Source organism: Lathamus discolor, unplaced genomic scaffold, assembly GCF_037157495.1.
Source record: "Lathamus discolor isolate bLatDis1 unplaced genomic scaffold, bLatDis1.hap1 Scaffold_66, whole genome shotgun sequence".
Taxonomy (NCBI): Eukaryota; Metazoa; Chordata; class Aves; order Psittaciformes; family Psittacidae; genus Lathamus; species Lathamus discolor.
This window is the reverse complement of record NW_027069383.1, coordinates 1302299-1309020: the sequence shown is the minus strand read 5'-3', so window position 1 is coordinate 1309020 and position 6722 is coordinate 1302299.

Genomic DNA, 6722 nt, shown 5'->3' with positions numbered 1-6722 from the left:
CTTATAGCCTTCTATGAGGAAGTGACTAGGTGGAGGGATGATGGTAGAGCGGTAGATGTAGTTTTTCTTGATTTCAGTAAGGCATTTGATACTGTCTCCCACAGCATCCTCATAGATAAGCTAAAGAAGTGTGGGCTTGACGATCAAGTAGTGAGGTGGATCGAGAACTGGTTGAAAGGAAGAAGGCAGAGAGTTGTGGTCAATGGCGCAGAATCTAGCTGGAGGTCTGTGACTAGTGGAGTTCCTCAGGGGTCAGTGCTGGGACCGGTGCTGTTTAATATTTTCATCAATGACCTGGATGAGGGAACTGAGTGCACCCTCAGCAAGTTTGCTGATGACACAAAACTGGGAGGAGTGGCTGACACACCAGAGGACTGTGCTGCCATTCAGCGAGACCTGGACAGGCTGGAGAGTTGGGTGGGGAGAAACTTGATGAAATTTAACAAGGGCAAGTGTAGAGTCTTGCATCTGGGGAAGAACAACCCCATGTACCAGTACAGGTTGGGGGTTGACCTGCTGGAAAGTAGCGAAGGGGAAAGGGACCTGGGGGTCCTGGTGGATAGGAGGATGACCATGAGCCAGCAATGTGCTCTTGTGGCCAAGAAGGCAAATGGCATCTTAGGGTGCATTAGAAAGGGAGTGGTTAGTAGGTCAAGAGAGGTTCTCCTCCCCCTCTACTCAGCCTTGGTGAGGCCGCATCTGGAATATTGCGTCCAGTTCTGGGCCCCTCTGTTCAAGAAGGACAGGGAATTGCTTGAAGGAGTCCAGCGCAGAGCCACAAAGATGATTAAGGGAGTGGAACATCTCCCTTATGAGGAGAGGCTGAGGGAGCTGGGTCTCTTTAGCTTGGAGAAGAGGAGACTGAGGGGTGACCTCATCAATGTTTACAAACATGTGAAGGGTAGGTGTCAGAATGATGGAGCGAGGCTTTTTTCAGTGATATCCAGTGATAGGACAAGGGGCAATGGGTGTAAACTGGAGCATAGGAAGTTCCACGTTAACATCAGGAAGAACTTCTTTACTGTAAGAGTGACAGAGCACTGGAACAGGTTGCCAAGGGGGGTTGTGGAGTCTCCTACACTGGAGATATTCAAGGCCCGCCTGGACAAGTTCCTGTGTGATGTACTGTAGGTTACCCTGCTCTTGCAGGGGGGTTGGACTAGATGATCTTTTGAGGTCCCTTAAACCCTTGGGATTCTGTGATTCTGTGATTCAGAGCATCCCACAAGGAAGCAGAGCATGCCAGAGGGATTCAGAGCATCCCACAAGGAGAGCATCCCACAAGGATTAAGAGCATCCCACAAGCAGAGCATGCCAGAGGGATTCAGAGCATCCCACAGGGCTCCAGAGCATCCCACAAAGCAGAGCACCCCACAGAGATTCACAGCATCCCACAACCACAGCATCATACAGAGCTCCAGAGCATCCCATAGGGATTCAGAGCACCCCAAGCGCATCAGAACCCCCCCATCTCCCCATGGAAGCCCCCATTGACACCCCTGACCCACCCCCCTCCCCATGGAGCTCCCCCCATGGAACCTGCCTCTCTATGACATCAGCCCCAGCTCCAAGGGACCTGCATCCAGCACCCGTATCCCAGGGGCAGTTGCACTTTGGGTGCAGTGGTGCTTGCAGCTCCTTGCTTGCAGCTCCTTGCTTGCAGCTCCTTGGTGTCACTCTTAGCGGTGGTGGCAGCGATGGCTTTGCTCCGTGTCATCATCCTGCTGGCCTCGGCCTGGCTGGTGCAAGGCTCCTGGGACAGCTGTGGGTGAGTGGCTCCGGGCTCCAGGGTTCCTGGTATTCCACAGGGAGATGCTGCTGCTCCCAGCCATGGTCACACCAATGGGGAGTGGGATTTGAGGAGCCCCACTTGCTTGCCATCAGCCCATGCGGTGGCACAGCACAGCTATGGGGCACCCCATAGGGTCCTTTGTCCTGCAGCACCCTAGGAGGCAGGATGACGCTCATCTCTGGGACACTGCGTAGGGTCCCTTTTCCCTGCAGCACCCAATGGGGCGGGACAATGCTCACCCTTCAGCCCTAACCATCAAGTGTTGAGCTTCTGCTTCAAGAGGGACCTGCGGTACCCGTCCCATGGCTGATTCTTACGGGATGTCGCGCATCGTCGGAGGCACGGATGCGCAGCGGGGCGCCTGGCCACGGATGCTCAGCATCCAGTTCCCCACAGCCACCGCATTCCCGCACATCTGCGGGGGGTCCCTCATCCCGTATGAAGACAGGCTGAGGAAGTTGGGGCTTTTCAGCGTGGAGAAGAGAAGGCTGCGTGGAGACCTAAGAGCAGCCTTCCAGTACCTGAAGGGGGCCTATAGGGATGCTGGGGAGGGACTCTTTGTCAGGGCCTGTAGTGACAGGACAAGGGGTAATGGGTTAAAACTTAAACAGGGGAAGTTTAAATTGGATATAAGAAGGAAATTCTTTCCTGTTAGGGTGGTGAGACACTGGAATCGCTTGCCCAGGGAGGTTGTGAGTGCTCCATCCCTGGTGGTGTTCAAGGCCAGGTTGGATGAAGCCTTGTGTGGGATGGTTTAGTGAGAGGTGTCCCTGTCCATGGCAGGGGGGTTGGAACTAGATGATCTTAAGGTCCTTTCCAACCCTAACTATTCTATGATTCTATGATCACCCCTCAATGGGTCCTCACAGCCGCTCACTGCTGCGTCGGGCAAAAGTAAGGGGGAGAAGGAATTCCAGCCATCGGGAATAGGCAAGGAGCAGCTCCCATCCCGTCCCCTTCCCCATCCTGGATGCACTGGGAAGAGCGCTCAGGAGAAGGCTGCTTCCAGCTTGACAGCCCTTGAGCCTAAGGCACGCTGCTTTCCTTTGCGAAGCAGCCGCAATGTGGCTCCTTCCCATCCCTCTTCTCCATAGAATGGATTAGAATAGATTAAAATGGAATGGTATGGAATGGAATGCAATGCTTATGGATCATGGAGTGGGGTGGCTTGGAAAGGAGCTTGAGATCATCCACTTCCAACCCCTTGCCATGGGCAGGCATGCCTTCCATAGAGCAGCTTGCTCCAAGCTGGCCTGCAGCACTGCAGCCAGGGATGGAGCAGCCAAACCTTCTCCATCCATGCCATCCCAGTGCCCCAGCACCCTCTTAGGGAATCCCTTCCTTATCTCCAGCCTGCAATTCCCTCTCGGAACCCATCAGCCCTTGTCCTATGGCTCCAATCCCTGCTCTTCCACTCCCTCCCAGCTTCACCACGGATTCGTTCATGAGGCTCAGAATCATGGACGTGGCTTGGGCCAATGCCGAGACCCACAAGTGCTGGATACGGCAGGTTGTGGTCCATGAATATTATACGGCTTAGGATCACGGGTAGGGTTAGGTTCCGAATTTGGGTTAGGTTTAGGGTTAGAGTCAGGGTAAGGGTTAGGTACAGGGTTAGGTGTTAGGGTTAGGTGTTAGGGTTAGGGATAGGGTTAGGGTTAGCGTTAACCGTAACCGGAGTCAACCCTAGGGGTGGAGTTAACACCAGGTTGAGCCTTAGGGTTAGGGTTAGGGTTCCAATTAGGATTAGGTTTAGGTTTAGGGTTAGGGTAAGGTTTAGGGTTAACCTTCACCAGAGTTAACCCTAGGGGCGGAGTTAACCCTAGGATTAGGGTTAGGATTAGGGTTACGGTCAGGATTAAGTTAGGGTTATGGTTAGGCTGGGTTAGGATTAGGGTTAGTGTTAGGTCTTAGGGTTAAGGTCCGGGTTACGGTTAGGGGTTAGGGTTGGGATTAGGGTTACGGTTCGGGTTAGGGTTAAGGTTAGGGTTACCTCTAACCGGAGTTAACCCTAGGGGTGGAGTTAACCCCAGGGTTAGGGTTAGGTTTAGGCTTAGGGTTAGCATTAACCCTAATCGGAATTAACCCTAGGGGCGGGTTTAATCCCAGGCTTAGGGTTAGGGTTAGGGTTAGGCTTAGGGTTAGACTTCAGTTTAGGGTTAGGTTAACCCTAACCGGAGTTAACTAGGGTTGGGGTTAGGGTTAGGGTTACCTCTAACCGGAGTTAACCCTAGGGGTTAACTGCCCAAGGTTCCTGCCCCAAAACCCCAAGTGCTGGAGCTCACCCACCTCTGCCCCATGAGCAGGGTCAGGCCCCACAGCTCTGCTCCTGCCAGCGCTGCCGAGCCCTGCACTCCCTTGATGGTGCCATCAGAGCGCCCCACACACCGCAGCACGGGCTGGGCCGTTGCTCTGGCTCCGGCAGAGGCACAAGTGCCTTTGGAAGCTGCCAGCGAACAACAAGAGCTGAGAAGCGGCTGCAGAAGGGCTCTGCTGTGAGGCTGAAAGCCAAGGGTGGTGCAGGGGAAAGGAGAGACTGCAGAGCCTCAGCCCTTGGGCTTCCTTCAGAGGAGGTGGCGGTGCTGCCCTTGATCCTGGCTGTTCTCCAGCCCTGACCTGCCCTCAGCGGTCTCCAGTGGCCTCTGGCCAGGCCAGCAGCAGAGACAGGATGTTCTGCACAAATGTCTGCACCTGCTCCTGGGCCTGACTCAGTGCTGAGAGCTCTTCTGCAGCCAAATGCAGATCGTACTTTACAGTCAGACAGCGTGGTGTGGGGTGGAAGGGATCTTAAATCCCCATAGGGATTCAGAGCATCCCACAGGTAGAGCATCCCATAGGTGTTCAGAGCATCCCCCAAGCAGGGCATCCCACAGGGATTCACAGCATCCCACAAGCAGAGCATCCCATAGGGATTCAGAGCATTCCACAGGCAGAGTATCCCATAGGGATTCAGAGCATCCCATAAGCAGAGCATCCCGTAGAGGTTCAGAGCATCCCATAGACATCCAGAGCATCCCAGAGGGATTCACAGCATCCCACAAGCAGAGCATCCCAGAGGGATTCACAGCATCCCACAGTCAGAGCATCCCATAAGGAATCAGAGCATCCCACAAGGATTCAGAGCATCCCACAAGGAAGCAGAGCATGCCAGAGGGATTCAGAGCATCCCACAAGGAGAGCATCCCACAAGGATTCAGAGCATCCCACAAGCAGAGCATGCCAGAGGGATTCAGAGCATCCCACAGGGCTCCAGAGCATGCCACAAAGCAGAGCACCCCACAGAGATTCACAGCATCCCAAAACCACAGCATCATACAGAGCTCCAGAGCATCCCATAGGGATTCAGAGCACCCCAAGCGCATCAGAACCCCCCCATCTCCCCATGGAAGCCCCCATTGACACCCCTGACCCACCCCCCTCCCCATGGAGCTCCCCCCATGGAACCTGCCTCTCTATGACATCAGCCCCAGCTCCAAGGGACCTGCATCCAGCACCCGTATCCCAGGGGCAGTTGCGCTTTGGGTGCAGTGGTGCTTGCAGCTCCTTGCTTGCAGCTCCTTGCTTGCAGCTCCTTGCTTGCAGCTCCTTGGTGTCACTCTTAGTGGTGGTGGCAGCGATGGCTTTGCTCCGTGTCATCATCCTGCTGGCCTCGGCCTGGCTGGTGCAAGGCTCCTGGGACAGCTGTGGGTGAGTGGCACCAGGCTCCGGGGCTCCTGGTATTCCATAGGGAGATGCTGCTGCTCCCAGCCACGGTCACACCAATGGGGAGGTGGGATTTGGGGAGCCCAGTTGCCATTACCCCATGCCGTGGCACAGCACTTTCAAGCCTATGTCTTCTTGCCATGGAAGCGCAGCCTGCTTGGGGAAAGCAGGTGGCTGCTTTTCTGTTCCAGAATGGTTGTTTCCACGTGATGTACAAATATAGTCTATTTTTGGCCCAAAGTATTCGATAAATTTTTCTATTAGAGGCTCTAGTCTTTTTCTTGCTTCCAGTTTTACAGGATGCTCTTTCTGTCTTAGTGGTGTGATATTTGTTTTCAGAGGAATAGTTACTGCTTCTGCATCTCCTGATCGTCCCAGTGCTTTGGCAGCCCATACTTGCGGCTATACCCACTTCCTCTGGGAGATCCGGCTCAGTGCCTGGTTTCTGTAACATAAAAACTCGGGCCTTCACAGCCTTTTCATCAGGAACATGTACCTGAATTTTCTTTCTTTAACCCTAATTGATGCATGTCATTTACTCAGTACATCTCTCTCCAATAACAGCATGGGGCACTCGAGCATGCAGAGAAATTGATGGGTCAGCATCTGTTTGCCAATTTCTCAAATGTAAAGGAAGGCCGGGTTCCTGTCCACTCTGTGGCACCAAGGCCCGAAGCTGTTTGTTTGCTTAATTGCCCTTTACAAGTATTTATAACAGAATAAGTAGCTTCTGTTTCTACAAGAAATTTTACCTTCTCATTCCCCAACCTAGCTGTAGCCAGGGGCTCTGCTGGGGAGGGATTCAAATCTTCCCCCGCGCCTCCTCAGTCTTCATCTGAAGTAAGAATTCTCTCTGCCTGTCCCGACGGTCCACTAAACCCCCTGTGTTTATTTTGATTCTGAGGGCATTTTCCGTTGGGGTGCAACCTGTGGAGTCTGTTCACAACCCTTTCCATGTAATCCTTGTTTCCTCTCCTCCTGGGCCACACCCCCCTCTCCTGGTTTCTTGTGGGAAAGCTACAGGCAGCAATTATTTTTGGTGTATTTTTTTTTCCCCCTCAAGAGTCCAGTTTTACTCTGGAGCTTATCTTATGCCCCCACGTATACATGAACAAATTCCCAGTTGAAACCTGACACACTATAACCCACAAAACACAATATTGTATTATATTAATAATTATATTCTATTAATAATATATATATTAATAATTAGGGACTCAAAACACTT